Genomic DNA, 22,358 nt, shown 5'->3' on the forward strand with positions numbered 1-22,358 from the left:
ATTACAGCTGCAGGTGTCCGCTCTGTGAATCGCGAGATGTATGGCCGTAGGCTGGTGCGGCTGCGCCACCATGCAGGTTAGTAACCCCACCCATTACTTGTAAATAAATATTGTACTGTAGCATGTATCAGAACACTGCAGTGTATTGATTAAAAGTAATATAATGTGCAAGCAGGAATTGTAAGTCTGCAGGTATGGCTGCAACAAGTTCATCAGTATGCAAGTGTAACTGGAAATATAATTGATAGAATTAAACAGTGCTGTAATACAGATGTCCCACCATGAATTAAATATAGTGTAACCTGCAGTAGTCCCAAGAGTACAGCTTTAGAATCCGAGGTAGTCATATGTGAGATATATCCCCTGTTGAAATGCTGAATCATGACAGAAGTGAGGCTGTTGGAAAGTGTTTGAATCACCACCAGTCTAACATGTGAACAAAGCCTAGAAGTACCATCCTGAACTGTGAAGTTGCAGGATGTGTGAGAGTGGCAGAAAGGGTCATGTATGAATAAATAAAGTAGTAATAACCCCTGAATATAGTAGCCCCAGTGTGTTTCTACAGAACTAAATGCATGTGGGAAGTACAACTTAATATCCCAAACTGATTTCAGTGTGTCAGAATCAGGAATGTCTAGGCCAAATGCTGTATATGGTGATCACAGTAAATAATTTGCAGATAGAATGAATGATTATCTGACAGACTAAACAGCCATAGTTGTCCCCTGTCCTGTCATCAAAGTGTAGCAAGATGATGTATCTGATCAAATTCAAAATAAGTAGGATAGTGATGTATTTGTAACAGGTGTAGCTTGACAGTTAAATAAAATTTATTTTGAAACATCAGCCTCAACTTAATTGTGTACCTTATACAAATGTAAATCAATGTGTAACATATGAATGTGTCATCACTTTCTATCTCCGCCCAACCCTATAATTCCATATAACAACACCCACTAAATAATGGTATGTGAACATTTCATTAATCATGGACATTTGTCCGTTTCAAAAATATATGCATGTCTGTTCGTGCATGTGCCCTGTTCATACCTGCAAATCTGATGGCCTGTTGCCATTAATCAACCCTGCATGTTGTTTGACTGTGTATTTCTGTTCAAATAATGCATGTGATATTGATATGCCCCTTGTTCAATGGTGTTAATATCTGGGTGTTTGTTTGATGGGAATACCAATGCATGCTGTTACAACTAATCTGAATGGAATAAAATGCCACTAACCCAAACTAACATAACAACTCACAAACCTAGAACGCTTGGGAAGGCGGGTCCCAGCAGACCCACCTCTCCCACCTCAGCTGGCACCTGCACCTGGCACTAATGCCCGGGCCGGACCCCCCTCCGGTGGCCCTGTGCCACCTTCGGGTGGAAGCGCTGCAGGGGATGGGGCGGTCCCCCTCTGCAAGTGTGGCCGGAGGGGTTCGTCCACTCACCCTCCGCGGTGTCTGGTCTGTGGTGCGAAGGGAGATCCAAGACACTGTACTTGGGCCCCTACGCCAGCTTGAGGCTCGTGTGGCACAGCTAACGGCCCCGGCCATTGCCCCGCCTACACAGCCCCCAGCACAGCCCCGTCCTGGGCTGTGAAGGAACAGTGGCAACTGCCTATGGGTGGGGATATCAGTTCCACTGTTGCCATCTGTGGGCTCATGCATCTTGGAAATCCCAACCTCCGTCCCTGTCAATTGTGTAACCCCCCCACGTGTGTCATACACCGCCCCTGTATGCGTCTTGTCTGTCTTGTCTGTTAACCTACCCAACCTACCTCCCCAGCTATACAGACTTCCTTCACCACTCTCACCTGAAAAAAAAAAAAAGGGCACTCTGTACCCACAAAAAAATTACGCCCCATACATAGCTGTTCATGTCGCACACATGTCTGCTTGACATTGAAACAGTTAATTACAATTGGCTCTACAACAAATATTAATGTTGTCCTGACACCTCTCTCAGGGGTGAAAGGTTTCCAATGTCTCACCAAAATACATGGAAATGCACAGCTGTTGCTGCCAAAGACATGGGCATCTATGGGCCTTACCTATATCCCTCCTGCAAATCCCACGCTTGTTTCCCTACTGTCTTACCCTCTTTGTGACCCCTTTTCACCACTTTCCTGTCACCCCTTTTTCTTTCTTTCAAAGAAATTAGCTGGTGTGCGCTTGTGTTAGCGGAGCTCACCGCCAGTCTTGTCGTGAGCTCCATAAACGGCCAGACCTGGTTTAAAGTGCCTAAAAGTGCCTTTATGGCACTTTGATTGACAGGTCCTGTACTCAGTTTGAAAGTTTGCTAAGAAAAATAAATTCCCACTGTCAGTCTCGAACCCAGGACCTTGGTAACATTAGTCTGTATGACCTACCACTAAGCCATGCCTGCTTTACAAGAACACAGTGCTAAAATAAATATAACATGTAATAGTAGGAATCAGTATAAAGGCAATATAGGAGATGTACTATCCAAAGCATGTCAGGTAGAGTTTTAATGGCCAAATTACTGGATTCCCATACTAGTTCAGTGTGAACAGAAACAGCCCTGCTACCTGTTAGCTTGTACATAATAATGTAAGGTAATGTACATATGTGAAGGTATGTATATCTACACATACATATATATAAATATATATATTAATACATATGAAATATAGTTGTAGGTCTCAGTAGCCATACACACTCACTACAGGAAACAGTGAACATAATTGCAGCAAACTGAATCTGCAACACAGCCTGACCCCTGTGTGACCTACTTACCCTTCTAACTGCTTAAAGGTGGCCTCAGCACTTTGATTGACAGGTCCTGTACTCAGTTTGAAAGTTTGCAAAGTAAAAAAAATTCCCACTGTCAGTCTCGAACCCAGGACCTTGGTAACATTAGTCTGTATGACATACCACTAAGCCATGCCTGCTTCACAAGAACACAGTGCTAAAATAAATATAACATGTAATAGTAGGAATCAGTATAAAGGCAATATAGGAGATGTACTATCCAAAGCATGTCAGGTAGAGTTTTAATGGCCAAATTACTGGATTCCCATACTAGTTCAGTGTGAACAGAAACTGCCCTGCTACCTGTTAGCTTGTACATAGTAACGTAAGGTAATGTACATATGTGAAGGTATGTTTATCTACACATACATATATATAAATATATATTAATACATATGAAATATAGTTGTAGGTCTCAGTAGCCATACACACTCACTACAGGAAACAGTGAAGATATATGCAGCAACCAGAATCTGCAACACAGCCTGGCTCCTGTGAGACCTACTAAGCCCTTTAACTGCTTAAAGGTGCCTCCAGCACTTTGATTGATAGGCCCTATACTCAACTCAAAAGCAGAATATGAGCATACTAGTAGGCCCTACCACAAGACCATTGTAACACTAGTCTGTATGACCTACCACTAAGCCATGACTCTCATACAGGAATATAGTGCTAAATAAGTGGAGCATGTAATAGTAGGAATGAAGATAAAGGCAATATAGTATGTCTACTACCCAAAGCATGTCATGCAGACTTTTATAGTCCCAATTACTGGATTCCCATACTAGTGTAGTGTTAACAGAAACAGCCCTGCTAATTGTTAGCTTGTACCCAATAATGTCAGCTAATGTACATATATGAAAGTATGTATATGTACACAGATATATATATATTTATATAGCAATACATATGACATATAGTTGTAGGTGTCAGTATGCATACACACTCACTACAGGAACAGGCAAGATAAATGCAGCAACCTGAATCTACAACACAGCATGAAGCATGGTAGATGTACTAACCTTCACACTCACAAAACACTGTCAACAGCATACCAGCATGGTCCACGCCTACAATCTGAAAGGGCACGCCTATCTCACATACCCTTTTATAGCAGTGTCCTGAAATCACAGTGAGACATGCAATCAGTACACACCCAGCTGCATGCAATTAGCAAATGCTGCCTTACAATTGGTGCAGAGGCCATCACATGGACCTATGCAGATACCTACAAAAGCATTGAGTTCCCACACGCTCACGCAATACATTCATTGCACAAACACTACGGATAAAGAGAGAGAGAGAGAGAGAGACAGAGAAAACAACCAAACAACCAAACAACCAAACAAATATTAGGACTGCCAGCAGCAAAATCAGCAGCAAGGAGCAAGCAGCAAGCAGCACCACTGGCACAGCAACAGCTGCCACAAACACAGGTAATGCAAAGTAGCAGGTTAATCCTGTGTATACTGTGACACCTCCAAATGTATCATAGTTCACTATCTATAGGTATGTCCATGAGATAGGTTGTGTGTACATAGTCATGAAATATAAACATATGTAATATTGTTGTGCATATGGGCCATAACTAACACTTCCATAGCTTAGAACACAAGGCCAGTTGTGCATATGATGCAGTAGTTCCCAGGGTCAGTAGAGGTTCCTCCTCATTGGTGTGGGACCACTGTGTATGTATGGCACTGTTCAGGTACATATCCTGTAGTATGGCCAGGGATTAATATCAGTCTGTCATGTGGTGCTATGTCCTCCAGGGGTGAATGTAGCACACATCCAGGGATACCATTTCGTAACAGTGATGATATGTGTTCTGCAATGATGAGGGTGGCTCTCACCTGGACATGTGAGAGGATAGGGCGGTTACAGTCATCTGGGATAACTAATAACACGTATGTAGGACAATGGGGGGGGTACCTGCACCTAAACTGTCTGCAACAATGTTGCCAATATCTGTGCATTTGGTGAATGTGAAGCATCTTAACACTGCAGACAACAGATGCCTTCCCATCATGTGAATCTGCCCTGTGCTGCAGTAGCCTCCTACTATTGTTATACAATATGCCTGTATCTGTAGTCCACTGGACAGGATTAATAAGTGGTGTGCAGTTGTTCTGGGTTAGATAACTGTGTGCACAGTACATGCAGTATGTGGGATGTCTGTGGTAAGCATATGCAAAGGTGCTGGTGGTGTGTGTTGTGGCTTCCACTGGCCCAGTGGGCTGCATGGATAGAATCACTGTCATAACTACTGAATAACTGTGTAATAACATGCATACATAGCAAGGTAGTGTACTGTGCTTGTGGTGTTGTTCGGATATGTATATCCAGGCTGAGTAATGTGTGTCCACATCACAGGGTTGGATGGCAGCACACATCCGGTATGTATGGATGAACACCCAGAATGTGTTAGACGTGTCACCTGTGCAGACGTATCTGGCCATTACCTGTGCATCCCCCACAACACACACACATGCAACATATGGCAGAAGTACTATAGCAGTACACACATGTTCATAGGTTCATACTAGGCTATCTGCCCGAGGGCATTTACAAGCCTAGCCCATCGTTTTGTGGCTTACGCCACCCCTTTAGTATGGGGAACCATACCCATTATTTTGCTGTGCCTCTGTCGAGCAGTGACACTGAGGTAATCCCTGGGGTATATCTGCGATCTCCCATCCATTGGTCAAGATTTCTCTTGAACAAGGCCAGCAAGGTGCTCTGCCTCACATATACCATGATTTTGTTCCACAGCATAGGGAGTCTTTGGGTGATGAATCTATCCCTCCAGCATGTCCTATTAATAGCCGTGTCGAGGTTTAAGTCTCCCGCCCTTGTGGCTCTGATGGATCTAGATTTTTTGAGGTGAAGCATATTCATCAAATCTGGGTTTGACATGGCCTTGTATGTTAGGCAAAGGTCACCTCTGAGCAAGCGGTAAGCGACTGAATAGAACATACATGGACATGCTGGAGGGGCAAATTCCTAACCGAGAGGCTCCCTTCACTCTGTAATGAGCTTGAACAGTTGAGAATGAACAGTTCATAGGTTCATACTAGGCTATTTGCCCTAGGGCATTGGTAAGCCTAGTAGAATGTGTTTGTCTTTTGCCACCCAATCACAAGTTATGCTGCTATGCCCTTGTCCAACTTTAGTATACTGTGCCTCTGTCTAACAACGACATAGAAGTGATACCTGGGGTACAACTATGATCTCCATCTACTCATCCAGATTCCTATGGAAGAGAGTCAATGAGGGACTCTGCCTAACCAGTAGTGTGAGCTCATTACAGAGTGAAGGGAGCCTCTCGGTTAGGACTATGCCCCTCCAGCATGTCCATGTATGTCAGTGCTGAGGTCCAGCTCTCCTGAGCATGTGGCTGTATGGGACTCTGATTGCCTGAGGTGCATCACGTTCATTACTGCTAGGTAGGACATGGCTGTATATGGCACGCTCAGATTGCCTCTGAACAGGCAGTATGCCACTGAGTCCAGCTGGATTCACTTTACCTGGGCAGCATATGACATCTGTGTGAGCCATTGCATCCCCTTGATGATGTACTGTTGTCCTGTACCAGTTGCTGTAGGTGTCTGGTTAGGTACATCCCAAAAGGTGCATTGTACGCAATTATAGGCCTGATGATGGATGAGTACAGAGGCACAATGACCTCCCCTGCCATACATGTGAATCAGTCATGATTAGCTGGGCTATATAACATGTCTGTCAATCCACGTTGGCCATGTGGTAGACAAATGACAGACCGCTACCATGTTTCTTCCCAGGCCCCCAACTACGTCTTCTGTACACAATGGCCTAACACCTATGTTGTACTGTGCCACCAATGTGGAGGCGTGGGAATCTGCATTGAATACTGATACCCCCGCCTCCCTTGTTCAAGTGTTGGGGCCGACAAGAATGGTAACAGCTATAACGTGGTAGTACTGGTGTGCTCCTGTGAAACCTGAAACAGGTTCATGTTACTGCACAGATATCGATGTCCAGAATGCTAGGTAGGGTTTTGGGTGCGTGCATCCTTGGGTCTAGACGTCCAGTGTTGAGTAGCATCACTCTTACTTCCTCATCCTTTGTGATACAAATGGATGTGGGTTTGCCTTATGAGCCTTGCCTAATACAGGCACTATGGGTGTAGCAGGAGGCTCCGCCAAATGTCAATAGGACTGTGGTGACAGGTGCAAGCTGTCCCTAGCAAAGCATACCACCCCAAGATGGCAGGCATTGGCACACCTGTGAATGACACCAGTATGTCAGTCAATTGTTGGAAGGGATCATCGTGCCTTGATATTGTGGCATCATTCTAGGTGAGGGTAGGATGCTACTCAAGGTCAGGGTCAAACTGTCTCGGGCTCGTGCTCAGAGAGCTCTGTAATGTCTCATGTCATGTAGTCCAGGGAGGAATGTGTCAGGCCATTCACAGCAGCATGGACATTGACTGAGTCATACCTGTACCTGCCTTGGGGTTACCTGAGTGTTTGTGTTATGTGGCAGGTCATAGTGCCTGACAGGCTGCACACCATGACCCTCACCTCGTTAAGCCTGGTGAACGTGATGTGAGTGTGCCTGATGATAGAGGCACCTAGTACAGGTGTATGAGGTGTGTTGTTAACTGTTAATGGCTGTGAGTGTTCAGCACATTGGCTTTGTGTGATATGTGTTGCACATGTTCGTTTATGTGGTAGTGGTTGCCTGGATGTCTGCTTAGGAGGTCTCTGCTGCATAGGCAGAGCTGTGGTCTGAGCCTACAAGTATGATCATGTGTGATCATGTGTTAGGTCCGCTGTTGTGGTAGGTCATGAGACTGGAAGTGTAGTGAGTGATCCCCTTGCCACGTGACTGGTTATGGCGGTATTGAGTAGACAGAGCCTAGCCTCCAGTCTGGTATATGGTTGCATCACTCACATGAGTTTGAATTTGTTTTTAGGAGGAGGGGGCTGTCTGTGTACATCGAGCTGTTCTAACATTGTCTCTGGAGTACCACACTCACCAGCTGGACTGGGAGGGAACTGACAACTGACCTCTGGACATGCTAGAATACTATTGTGAACTCTGTAATCACTAATGATTGAAAACAAGGTCCAGTGGGGAGTGAGGGTGTACTGACATTACCTACAACTGCTGACTGATATAAAAGTGTCAGTGAGCAAATGCCAGGTAACCTAAGTGCAATGTGTCACAATGAAGTAAATGCAACAATGACAAGCAGTCACTTGCTGTCATGTGTAACATGGAAGTACGTACAGTAAGCAATGCAGATAACAGTAGTGAGTCACAGATGTGTTGAGAAGATGTGTACTATGTGGAAGTAGCATACCAGTGAAATAACAAGCTAACAGATAACAAGCATATAAACAAAGGTAGATCCAGGAAGCCTGGATGTAGTGTTTGCTACAACAAACAAGGTGTAGCAATGTCAGTAAGATCCAGCTCAGATATGCAGGCACTATAAACCTGAAACCAGATGTCCCCAGCTATGAATGGCAGAGTACAGCCTATTGTCACACATGAGTGCAGACCACAAACCTCGTTAATGTTAAATAACTGGCCTGAAGGCCAACTGCCCATACCAGAAGTAATACACTTGTACACTGGGCCCACAATCAGCAGTTCCCAACTTCAATGGATGAAAGATATGTGTCCTGCCACCACAGTACTTGCCACCAACCTCCCTAATGTAAAACAACTGGTCTGAAGGCCAAGTACTTAGTACAAATGACATAGAATAATAGCTACACTGTAATCAGGTTTTAACCAATCAGTAATAAGTAGAAGTTAACACTCCCTGTATAGAATGTGTACCATGTATTGTTGAGATACTATGCTGATAACCTGTTTGTGTACCTTTCCAGATAGACATGGCACCAAAAAGGAATCCTGCCTACTCTGCTGCAGAGGATGACGTGATCCACCAGAGCCTGGTGTGTGACTATGCCATCCTGTTCTCACGCACCACCCAGAATCAGCAGGAGAGGTCTGCACTGTGGCAAAACCTTGTTAGCAGGATAAATGATGTTGGCATGCATGATAGGACATATGAGCAGGTGAGACATCACTGCAGTGATTTGATAAGAAATGTCCGCCAGCATGCTGCAGATATCCGCAGGCAACAGGTTGCCACAGGTGGGGGGGGGTGGCCACATCCCCTCACCAGACAGGAGGGGCTACTGCTAAGTGTTGTGGATCCAGCCCCAGAACAACAGCAACAATCATGCATCCTGACGGAGGTTGGATCCACTCAGCAGCAAGACAGCGAGCGTGCAGGTAAGATGCCATATTAATTTATTGTTATTACTTTTACATTTGTTGACCCAGATAGTCTAGCTGGATATAAGCTCATTTTCAGTAGAGGCCTGTGGAGAAAAGCTCCACACATAACGTAATAAAGGCAGACAGACAAGTTGTCAATACAGACAGCCAACATAATAGAATTGTACACCAGCCTGTTAATTAAATCAACATACATGTAAGGAAGTCAAACAGTTTAAAGTCATACACAATGTACCGTTGGTTTCAAAGCAATCCTACCTAAAGCATAATGGTTATGCAATAAGGCAAAAGCCATATACATAATAGTTAGGGCTCAGAAGGGTAGAGAAGTAGAAGGAGTATGACAGATACAATGATATGGAAGAGGCAGGAGTCAAGAAGGGAAGTGAGGAAAAGAAGGAAGACAGTCAAGAGGAGGTGGGAGGGATGGGAGAAGTAGGTCAGAGCATAGAAGGACATCAAGGTGAAAGAAACAGGGTAGAAGCTAGTTTCTATGCACAATGAGGGGTTAAAGGTGAAGAGAGGGTAGGAGAGGGACGTTAGCCTGGACTCCAAGAAGAACAAAGCCAGTGGTTTTGGAAGTACAGTTTGAGTTGACGGTGAAGAGAGGTAAGGGTGAGATTAGAGTTAACTCCTGGTATGTACATATGACTGTTCTGTATCGCTTGAGCTTTTGCATATCTTTGAGCTGCAAATGAGGTATTGAGCATTTCCACGCCCAGTCCATGTAAGAGAGGTGTTAGCTGTCTCTTACACGGAGATTTGGGCTGTTCCTGAATCAGGAGGCTTACACGGAGGCTTACACTACTCTTGAACTCCGTGTAAGCCTTCCTGAATCTGTGTCATGGTCTTGGCCATATGTGGTTCAAACTTGTAAACGTTTGATCGACTGAAGGGCACCCAGATATATATATATATACATATATATATATATATATATATATTGATATACATATATATATAATATATATATATATATATATATATATATATATATATATATATATATATATATATATGAACAGAGAGGTCTATATATGGCCATATATATGATCCACTATACAGATGTATATATACAGATGTATACAAATAAATATATATGAACTGCAGAGTTCTGCAGCAGCAGGGAGGCAAAAGAGAGACTTTGGAGTGATTAAGTATCATTTTTCTGCATTTTCTTGCTGCCTTTAGCTAATTCCACCTAAAGCACCGATTATCTAGAATTTCTGTGATTTAAAATGCTTGTTTCAGCTACATATTGTACTTATTTTACTGCCTGCACTTTAACAAAGTCGTTTTTGTGTTTAAATTACCTGTTTAACTGTTGTAGGCTACACACTCAAGTGTGATAGCCATTTCTGTGCCTTTAAAGTGTTTTTTGATTGCATCTGCTTTTTTTTTCTGAAAAAAAAAATAAAATAAAATAAAATACTTGTTTTCCTGCCTTTCTAAGCTAGTATAGTCCAGTTTTCAGGTTAGTACTGAATTCAGGGCTTTGTTACAAGTTTCTGTGTTTGCCCATACCTTACTTGGATAGAAGGAAGTTTCTCTGTTCACTGTGAGAGAGGGAGCTTTGAGCAGCCTATCTGTCTTTGGAGGAGTGGTTTCAGCCCAGAAATTAGTAGTTTATTGGCCATTTTGGGCTAATTTCTATCTCTTTCATTTCCCTGCTATAAAACCCACATTTGCACGATTTTGCGAGCCGGGCAGTGCCATTTAGCTTGGGTATAACTATTCCCGGCTCCACAAAGTGTACTCTTCAATTTTTCCCTTAGAACTAGACACACTTTCAACTTAAGCACTCAAACCATTCACTTCTCATCCTGGCACTTGCTCAAAACTCATAGCAAGCACTAATAAACTTTAGCACTAGACCCCCACTATACTGTAGTAAATAACAAGGCTCTCTATTCGATCTTACCAGCCAATCAGTAAAATAGTTCACTGTACCTATCCAGGCATGTCCAAAGGGCAGTTTCAGGTGTACTCTCTACTCCAACTGGTGAATCTGGGCATTTTGAGGCAATGTTACAATTGCCTCATGTACACAGACAACTGTCTCCTCTTTCCACCAAACACTAATACATGTGAGAGATGCAATTATACAGCCAAAGTGGCGGCTAAACTCTCTCAACCCAAGTCTGGACCAGGCAGTCAAGAGGAGAAGAGAATTACTTGCATCACACTACCAGTCTCACATAGACCTATAAAACCAGCACCGGCAAAAAACACACATAAATACACAAAAACATACCCAGAGGCTCTAAATAAAAATCTGCAAAAGCAACAGAGACTTCCAAAGCAGACATCCAAGCAACCTCCATCTCCAAACACAAACCATGAATCACATGCTTCACAAAACCAGTGTGCCACACAATCACAGCCCTTAAGGCAAAATAACATACCCAAAACACTAGTAATAGGTGACTCTATAGTCAGGCACACTGACGTCCCACTCACTAGGCTGAACAAGGAGAAGGTTACTCTTAGCTGCCTGTCAGGTGCCAAGATCTGCTCATAACACAAGCACTCAGGTAATTCCAGAACAAGTACAAATATGACTATGTCATTGTCCATGTTGGTGTGAATGACCTAAGCCGTACCTCCCTGGACTACATGAAAAGAGACATGGAGGAGCTCTCTGATCACGTAGCCAGGCTGGTATGACAATGACCCTGAGTAGCATCCTGCCCTCACCAAGAATGATACCACAGTATAGAGACAAAATGATCAATTTCAACAATTGGCTAAAATTCTGGTGTCATTTAAAGGGGATCCAGTGTCTGTCAGCCTGGGATGACAGGCTCGACAAGCCCCGCTGTTTCACTAGAGATGGCTTGCACCTGTCACCCTTAGGCTTTTGAATACTGGCCAAGGCTCTTGCCACCCTCATAGTAGGAAGTGTAGACTGAGCATTTGAAGAGGTTAGAGGTAATGAAGATAAAGTTCATGAGATGCACGGTAGGATGCACACTGTGGGACAGATGAAGAAATAATGGCATCAGAGCAGAAGCCAAAGCAGCACCAACTGCAGGGAAGGACAAAGAGACACATTACAGTGGTTTGGGCACATGTGTAGGGAAGTAGAAGGTGATTTGGTGAAGAAGATTTGAGAGAGACAGGAAGGAGTCAACAGAAAACAATGATATCCAGTAAAGAGATGGCTCATTTGTGTGAGAGCAGACATGACAGTCAGGCATGACTTTTGAAGAAGGTAGGAGAGTAGCACTAAATCAAAAGAGGTGGTGATAGCTGATGCAACACCCTGACCCCATGCATAAAATGAGAAAAAAGGTTGTTAATGATGATGATGATGATGAGTACATATCTGTGGCATAGCTGAGGGGGGGCAAGGGTGGTCCATCCCGAGTGGCACTTTTTTGCAGACATCCTGTTCTTCCTTTCTGCATGCAAAACAAACATCAATCCATAGTAAGGGTTATTCTTTGCTTACTTCAATTTGTGCATGTGGATCCCTTACTGTAATGGAACTATTCTTTGTTGAGACCCACGGAACTGTTATAGTAAGTGTTATTCTTTCCTGCTTTGAAGAAAACTGTTATAGTAAATGTTATTCTTTCCTGCTTTGAACAGAACTGTTATTCTTTGCTGTCTGAACAGTGTGTGTGTGTGTGTGTGTGTGTGTGTGTGTATATATATATATATATATATATGTGTGTGTGTGTGTGTGTGTGTGTGTGTGTGTGTGTGTGTAATGCCACAGTTAGGGATACCTGATGGTTAGTGTTACTCAGACTCAAACCCTGAACCTTATGTACAAAGAGCCTGAATTCTCTATCCCTAACACCACCTATGATTCAAGTCTGTTTCTCTTAAAATTTGTGGTTTTCTGACAAATCAGTGAGGACTGAATTCACCAAATAATGAGAGCTATTAATGTTTCAGTCTTCCTATCTTTCAGGAAACGCATGGTAACAAAATATTTTAGTCCAGCAACTTTCTAAGATTATACAAGCAATGTTTAAAATGTGTCCCTGGTTTTGGGTCATTGCCCCCCCCCCACCCCATAAATGTTGGCTTTTTCTAGATTTTTTGTGCTGCAAAGTTGAACAATATAGTTGAGTATGAAGTGCATTTTACAAGGAGCTGAGAACTTCAGGGGAGAAGAAGTTTAGTGATGCTTATGCCATGTCTGTTTGCAACGTGTAACTGTTGTTTTTCAAATAACATCACTATTGTGAGAAAGCCTTTAAAAGTATTGTTAGTAGCACAACAGGTAGTATACTCACTTCTGATGCAGAAGGATGTGGGTTCTACTACTACAGTATGTACATGGATTGCTGATACTGTAATATGTTTTACTTTAAAGAGGGTGGATGCTGCAGTCCTGAGAATGTCCTCCTTTGGAGGAAATACCTAGTAACTATTAACTGCTTAGCAGTTTGCCTTCCATACCCTATTGCAATATTGCCAGCTTATCATTTTTTTTAATGTAACATAGACAATTTATTCTTCAAGGGCAACAGGCACTTTATTTGTAGATGAAACAATTAAATATAAAGTTGTTTGCCAGCAGCAACCTTGTCATTAGTTACAGATCTCTTTAATGTGGAATTATTTAGATGACTTTTACGTCTGCATCAATTGTGTATATTTACTGATGTTTGTGGATTGTAATGACAGAAGTTTGAGTAGACCTTTATGATGGAATATTCTGAACTATGCAGTTTTGTCATTATTGGTTCATACATTTTGTTTCATTGCTTACTGGAAAAATGTTCAAAACAATAAATTTAAAACACGCTCTAACAAGTGTGCTGTATTATACAAGGAGTATAATTTAATACAATCAGGAGGATGAATCAAAGAACATGTGTGTCTGTACGGTGCTAAATATGTGTGCAACGGGCCTATGATTTGAAAACAGCCCAAATGTAAACTTTATCTGCCACTGCCCAGATGTGTTTTCTTTGAATGTGGGTTTCAGTGCTTTTTCAATGAATGTGAGTTTCAAGTGCCAGAAGTTTTAATGCTAAGTCTGTTTTTATTGTGAAACTGTATTGCTTTGTTTAGCAGATGTCTATCAGTGTTTGCTCTATAAAATTTAAAATCAAAGTTTTAAATTAAATCCAAATAATCATAGTACAAGTAAAGCATAAAACAGTATGAACATTACAGTGTTTATGGTAAGTGGAGAGAAATAGCCAAATAATGGGACACTGGAATGGCTGCAGGGGGTAGAGGGCTGTGTATGGGGGCTCCATTTGAACATGATTTTTGAGGGGGAGGGGCAGCAAACTTAAAGACAGCCTTGGACGGCACAAATTCTAGCTATGTCACTGGTACACAGATACACACACACACATATATATATATATATATATATATATATATATATATATATATATATATATATATATACCCTGCATACTGTATACTTATATATAAATATATTTGCCACTGTCGTATGGTCAAACTGCCATAATATCGAATGGTAGAATGTAAAGTCTGTAACATTGAGCGAGCTTCTCATCAGAAAGGCAGTATTTCCTGGACTCAGATGCTTGCCCTTTCCCCAGAGTGGATCAATCCTCGAGGTTTATATATATATATATATATATATATATATATATATATATATATATATATCTATCTATATATATATGTGTGTGTGTGTGTGTATAATAAGCAAGGGGCATAGGGTGTGTGTGTGTGTGTATAATAAGCAAGGGGCATAGGGAGGCCAGAGAGGCTTCAACTCCTGCAAAAACACTACTGCTTGTGTTACTGACTTCCCAATGACAAGCCAGGTTGATGTTGTGGACTTTGAGCTTTTGCCATTTAATCACATAGCAGGCTGTCCACATGATATCAAGCTCGAGTTTTCACTGTGTGATACCTTAAACCTTTTGTACTGGAGACCCATGAGATATATGCAATTGACCCCCTAAGGACATCAATTATTTCAGCTACTTGGGTTACGAATGTCCGTGACTTTTTACTTGTTATGTCTTTTGGCTACAATCAGGCTAATAAAGTCAAACCCCACTAGCTGTGAACATGCAGGTTTCAGCATTTTTATTGACGTCATCAGCAAAGCATAAAAGGGCCAGAACGGGATATTAATTGTAAATGCTCAACATGCCAGCCCTTTTTCTCCCTACTTAATGATCCTGGTGATAAAAATGTGCTTTCCATCTATAAAAAATATAAAATCAACTGTTTTTTTTCCTGAAAGCACAAAGCCTTACCATACTATCTTACTTTCATTTTGAAAAACAAGCTATCTCGCTGGAGAAAAGCCTACTCTAGTCACCTAAAATGTGACATCAGGCCAGCCACAGATATACAGTGGTATTCTTGAAGTTCCCTCCCTCAAATTGACATCAGTGCTACCACATTAGCATGCAAGTAAAAATTAATAAAAGACCCACCCACGGTGGGATGTCAGTGCTACATTGTTCATCCCACACCCAGAAGCTCATAAAAAGCAGCAGCATGCTGTATGGAACCCTCTTTCTGTGTTGCAGTATCTTGCAGACTGTGCTGTATCAATGGACTTCAATATGTGTTTTCCTTCAGTTTCTTTGGAGAAAAAGTTAGTTTTAAATGTTCTATATTGCATATTTTTTTTTTATCCTTGATTTATTTGGACCAACACATTCTCTAGATCTCTATTCAGTTGTTCTGATGCCAGATTGTTGCCAAATTTCCGAGTTAAAGTTTGATGGAGATATTTGGAAGATACGCACATGGTGCGAGTGGAGCAAGCATAGAATGGGAGCCTTATAACTACATATTTTTTTGTTTTAATTTTACTTTATACACATTACTTACTACTAAAAAGGTAGTAGTGTTAGTCTCTAGTTTTGACCATTTGTTTCAATTATTTACAGCTTTTTGCAGTATTTTTGCTCTAAGTTTGCTCCAGGTTCTTGTTGTGATTTATTAATGCACTTTGCTGTTTTCTGAGCCTTAGCATGATTACTTTTGAGTGCTGGTGCCTTTTACTAAAGCTGTTAGAAATAAGTAGGGAAAGATTTATGGCTTAGACTTTATGAGGCATGCTCGCCCATTCTGATGCTTTTTACAGTTTAATTTCTGCCCTTTGTGATATTTTTTTAGTATTATTTCTGCAAGGAACCCTCCCTGCTTGAATTGCAAAGCATTTTGTTGGCGTATGCACTTGTTCTGTTTGTGTGCCTGCTAAGTAGAATATTTTAATTGGCTATTGATATTGTTTGTATGCTACTGATTGGTATAATGTAGTTAAATAATATTTTACATTGGATTAACTGTTTCCCCTCTATAAATTATAATTGGCCACTTATAGTTCCTTGTAGATATTTCTATTTGATATGCATTAGCCTATGATGACTTCTCATTTAGCAACTAAGGGCTCTAATATGTGGTTTGTATATGGGAGAGATTCCAGACAACACATGTTGGTTAGGCTTTGGTAACAAACAGTTTGGTTTGCGGAGCAGTTTTCTCTTATTTCTAGTTCCACAGCTTTGTACATTTTACACTACAGGAGCTTTACAGCTTTCACTGCTTTAGAGTGGAGGTTACTGATTTATTTTTCCTTTTTTATTAAGTGAGCACACCGTTTTCTTTCCTTACTTTTTTGTACAACATGGGAATTCCCTGCTTATACAGTTATAGGAATTTACCTGGATTCCAGCTTAGTGCCTATTGGCTAGTTTACTCATTTATTTTGTTGCTGGTCTGTTGTTTTAGCAACTGCTTATTGGATGTTTTCTTACGCTAGGATTCTTCGTCACACAGTGTCGTTATACACAATATTACATGTTCTTATACAGTATTGTTCTGAATGAAGCTTGCAGTTGTTGCTATAGCATATTCATTGGGTTGTTATTTGCTTCTTTTCCCTCCAGTGCTTCTCATACCACTGCAACACTGTCAATCTTATTTGGGTTTTAAAATAATACATACTGGTATCCTCGTACAGCAGTTATACTTTCTAATCACAGGCCTTCATTTTCTTATTTATTCAAATTACTGATGTGGCGAGTACACTGTTCCTTTTCTTTGAGGTTGAACAGTTTCAGATATTTCACACTGTATGTGGCTCAATCGCTCACAATTAAACAGGTTGCTATTTAGTTTGCAACTTGGCTGTTTTACATCTTTTGTGTCTCCTATGTCCTACTATATTAATCACACTACATTTGTAGTTAGAGGTCATTTGGTTTTTACTATTTTTCCCATGGATACTTTTAGCGCATTCACCTCTACTTGACACTTAGTTATTTACCAATGTATTTTTACTTATTTTCTTATTGGTTAATTCTTTTATTTTTTGTCATTTACAAATTGCTGGTCATTTCTAAGGTTAATTATGTGTTGTTTTATTAGTTAATTTGATTATATTTCTGTATTATATTGACCACTACTATTTTACTACTTCAGTTATGTTTTAGTTTCTCATTTAACATTTCCGCATGAGTGCATGTGTGTGGGGATGCAGATAAGTGTGTCTGTGTGAGGATGGAAACAGGGGGTGGGTGCACCTGCGCGCGCGTGTGTGTGTGTGTGTGTGTGTGTGTGTGTGTGTGTGTGTGTGTGTGTGTGTGTGTGGGGATGCAAACAAAGGGGTGAGTTTGTATGGGGATGCAAACAAGGGGTGAGTGTGTGTGGGGATGCAAGCACGGGGTGAGTGTGGGGATACAAGCAAGGGGTGAGTGTGGTGATGCTAGCAAGGAGTGGGTGAGTGGGGGGATGCATGCAACAGGTGAGTGTGTGTGTGTGTGTGTGTGTGGGGGGGGGATGCAAAGAAGGGGTGTGCATGTGGGGGGGTGCAAGCAAAGGGCGATTTTGTGTGTGTGTGTGTGTGTGTGTGTGTGTGTGTGTGTGTGTGTGTGTGTGTGTGTGTGTGTGTGTGTATGTGTGTGTGTGTATGCAAGCAACAGGTGAGGGTGCGTGTGTGTGGGGGGCTTCAAGCAAAGGGAGAGTGTGCGTGTAAAGGATGCCACCTAGTTTCAATATGCCATCAAAGGATGCAGTGTTTCTGTCTTTTTCTTTGTTTGCCAGTACTGGGTATTTTTCACACTGTCTTGCTGAGAGATGATAAAAAGTTATTGTTATTTTGACAGGCATATGTTGTGTGAGTACAAGCAAAGGGTGAGTGCATTTTGTGCATGTAAGCAAGGGGTGTGTGTGTTCTGTGAGTGCAAGCAAGGGGTGCGTGCATTGTGTGAGTGCAAGCAAGATGTGCGTGCATAGTGTGCATGCAAGCAAGGGGTACATGCGTTGTGTGAGTGCAAGAGAGGGCTGCATGCATTGTGAATGTGCAAGCATGGGGTGTGTGCTGGTGTGAGTGCAAGAAAGGGGTGCCTGATTGGTGTGAGTGCAAGGATGGGGTGAGTGCATTGTGGGAGTAGAGGTAAGGGGTGCGTGTGTGTGTGTGGGGATACAATCAAGGAGTGAGTGTGGGGATGCAAGTAAGGGGTTAGTGTGGGGATGCAAACAAGGGTGTGTGTGTGTGGGGGGGGATGCAAGCAAAGGGTGAGTGTGTGGGGGTGGTGCAAGCAAAGGATGAGTGTGTGTGTGTGTGTGTGTGTGTGTGTGTGTGTGTGTGTGTGTGTGTGTGTGTGTGTGTGTGTGTGTGTGGGGTGCAAGCAATGAGTGAGTGCATGTGTAAAGGATGTCAGCTAGTTTCAATATGCCATCAAAGGATGCAGTGTTTCTGTATTTTTCTTTGTTTGCCAATACTGGGTATTTTTAACACTGTCTTGGTGAGAGCTGGTAAAAAGTTATGGTTATTGAGGCAGGCATGCATTGTCTGAGTGCAACCAAGGGGTTATTGTGTTGTGTGAGTGCAAACAAGGGGTGCATGTGTTGTGTGACTGCAAGCAATGGGTGAGTGCATGTGTAAAGGATGTCACCTAATTTCAATATGCCATCAAAGGATGCAGTGTTTCTGTATTTTTCTTTGTTTGTCAATACTGGGTATTTTTCACACTGTCCTGGCAAGAGCTGGTAAAAAGGTATTGCCATTGAGGCAGGCATGCATTGTGTGAGTGCAAGCAAATGGTGACTGCGTTGTGTGAGTGAAGGCAAGTGGTGCGTGTGTGTGAGTGTGGGGATGCAAGCAAGGGGTGAGTGTGGGGATGCTAGCAGGTGGTGTGTGTGTGAATGCATGCAAGGGGTGTGTGTGGGGGGCATGGAAGAAAGGGATGTGTGCGTGGGGGGGTGGGATGCAAGCAAGATGTGAGTGTGTGGGGGTGGTGCAAGCGAAGGATGAGTGCATTGTGTGAGTATGGGGATGCAAGCCAGGGGTGAGTGTGGGGATGCAAGCAAGGGGTGAGTGTGGGGATGCAAGCAAGGGGTTGGTGTGTGTGGGGGGATGCAAGCAAGGGGTGAGTGTGGGGATGCTAGCAGGGGGTGTGTGTGTGAATGCATGCAAGGGGTGTGTGTGGGGGGCATGGAAGAAAGGGATGTGTGCGTGGGGGGGTGGGATGCAAGCAAGATGTGAGTGTGTGGGGGTGGTGCAAGCGAAGGATGAGTGCATTGTGTGAGTATGGGGATGCAAGCCAGGGTGAGTGTGGGGATGCAAGCAAGGGGTGAGTGTGGGGATGCAAGCAAGGGGATGGTGTGTGTGTGGGGGGATGCAAGCAAGGGGTGGGTGTATGTGGGGGGATGCAAGCAACAGGTGAGTGTATGTGTGTGTGTGTGTGTGTGTGTGTGTGTGTGTGTGTGTGTGTGTGTGTGTGTGTGTAGGGGATGCAAGCAAGGTGTGTGTGTGTGTGTGTGTGTGTGTGTGTGTGTGTGTGTGTGTGTGTGTGTGTGTGTGTGTGTGTGTGTGATTGTGTGTGTGTCTGTGTGTGTCTGTGTGTGTCTGTGTGTGTCTGTGTATGTGTGTGTGTGTGTGTGTGTGTGTGTGTGTGTGTGTGTGTGTGTGTGTGTGGCGGGGTGTAAACAGGGGGTGCGTGCATTGTGCGAGTGCAGGTAAGCAGTGCATGTGTATGAGTGTGGGGATGCAAGCAAGAGGTGAGTGTAGGGATGCAAGCAAGTGGTGAGTGTGGGGATGTAAGCAAGGGGTGAGTGTGGCAATGCATGGAAGGGGTGGGTGTCTGCAGGGGGATGCAAGCAAGGGGTGAGTGTGTGTGTGTAAAGGATGTCACTTAATTTCAATATGCCATCAAAGGATGCAGTGTTTCTGTATTTTTCTTTGTTTGCCAATATTGGGTATTTTTCAAACTGTCTTGGTGAGAGCTGGTAAAAAGTTATTGTTATTGAAGCAGACATGCATTGTTTGAGTGTAAGCAAGGGGTGCATGCATTGTGTGAGTGCAAGCTAGGGGTGGGTGTGTTTTGTGAGTGCAAGCAAGGGGTGCTTGCATTGTGTTAGTACAAGCAAAAGGTGAGTGCATTGTGTGTGTGCAGGCACAGGGTGTGTGTGTGTGTGAGGGTGGGAATGCAAGCAAGGAGTGAGTTTGGGGATGCAGCAAGGGGTGTGTGTGGGGATGCTTGCAAGGAGTGGGTGTGTGGGGGGTGGAAGCAAGGGGTGAGTGTGTGGGGGACGGTGGGAAGCAAGCAAGGGGTGAGTGTGTGAGGGTGGTGTAAGCAAGGGGTGAGCACATTGTGTGAGTACAGGCAAGGGGTGCGTGTGTGTGAGCATGTTGAATGGGGGGATGGAAGCAAGAGTTGTGTGTGGGGGGTGGTGGGATTCAAGCAAGGGGTGAGTGTGTGATTGTAGTGTAAGCAAGGGGTGAGTGCATTGTGTGAGTGCAGGCAAGGCGTATGTGTTTTTGAGAATGGGAATGCAAGCAAGGGGTGAGTGTATGTATGCAAGCAAGTGGTGGGTATATGTAGGGGGATGCAAGCAAGGGGCATGTGTGTGTGGGGGGTGGGATTCAAGCAAAGGGTGAGTGTGTGATTGGGGTGTAAGCAAGGGGTGAGAGCATTATGTGAGTGCAGACAAGGGGTACATGTATTTGAGCATGGGGCTGTAAGCAAAGGCTGAGTGTAGGGATGCAAGCAAAGGATGCGTATGTGTGGGGGATGTAATCAAGGGGTGTGTGTGGGGGGATGCAAGCAAGGGGTCAGTGTGTGGGTGTGATGCAACCAATGGGTGAGTGTGTGTGTGTGTGTGTGTGTGTGTGTGTGTGTGTGTGTGTGTGTGTGTGTGTGTGTGTGTGTGCGTGTGTGTGTGTGTGTGTGTGTGTGTGTGTGTGTGTGTGCGTGTGTGTGTGTGTAAAGTATGTGACCTAATTTCAATATGCCATCAAAGGATGCAGTGTTTCTGTATTTTTCTTTGTTTGTCAATACAGGGTATTTTTCACACTATCTTGGTGAGAGCTGGTAAAAAGTTATGGTTATTGTGGCAGGCATGCACTGTGTGAGTGCAAGCAAGGGGTGCATGCATTGTGTGAGTGCAAAAAAGGGGTGCGTGTGTTGTGTGATTGCAAGCAAGGCGTGAGGGCGTTGTGTGAATGCAGGCATGGGGTGCATGTATGAGTGTGGGGATGCAAGCAAGGGTTGAGTGTGGGGATGTAAGCAAGGAGTGAATGTGGTAAAGCATGCAAGGGGTGGGTGTGGGGGGGAGCAGGCATGAGGAATGTGTGTGTGTGTGTGTGTGTGTGTGTGTGTGTGTGTGTGTGTGTGTGTGTGTGTGTGTGTGTGTGTGTGTGTGTGTGTGTGTGTGTGTGTGTGTGTGGGGTGGGATGCAAGCAAAGGATGAGTGTGTGGGGGTGGTGCAAGCAATGGGTGAGTGTGTGTGTGGGGGGAATGCAAGCAATGGGTGAGTGCTTGTGTAAAGGATGTCAGCTAATTTCAATATGCCATCAAAGGATGCAGTGTTTCTGTACTTTTCTTTGTTTGCCAGTACTGGGTACTTTTCACATTGTCTTGACAAGAGCTGGTAAAAAGTTATTGTCATTTAGGCAGGCATGCATTGTGTGAGTGCAAGCAAGGGGCGAGTGAGTTGTGTGAGTGAAGGCAAGGGGTGCATGTGTATGAGTGTAGGGATGCAAGCAAGGGGTGAGTGTGTTTGTGGAGGGGGATGCAAGTAAGGGGTGATTGTGTGTGTAAGGGATGTCAACTAATATCAATATGCTATTAAAGGATGCAGTGTTTCTGTATTTTTCTTTGTTTGCCAATATTGGGTATTTTTTTAAATGTCTTGGTGAGAGCTGGTAAAAAGTTATTGTTATTGAAGCAGACATGCATTGTGTGAGTGCAAGCAAGAGGTGCGTGCATTGTATGAGTGCAAGCAAGGTGTGGGTGAATTTTGTGAGTGCAAGCAAGGGGTGCGTGTGTTGTGTAAGTGGAAGCAAAGGGTGAGTCCATTGTGTGTGCAG

This window comes from Protopterus annectens, chromosome 11.part0 (genome assembly GCF_019279795.1).
Source record: "Protopterus annectens isolate FY-2018-M chromosome 11.part0, PAN1.0, whole genome shotgun sequence".
NCBI lineage: Eukaryota > Metazoa > Chordata > Ceratodontiformes > Protopteridae > Protopterus > Protopterus annectens.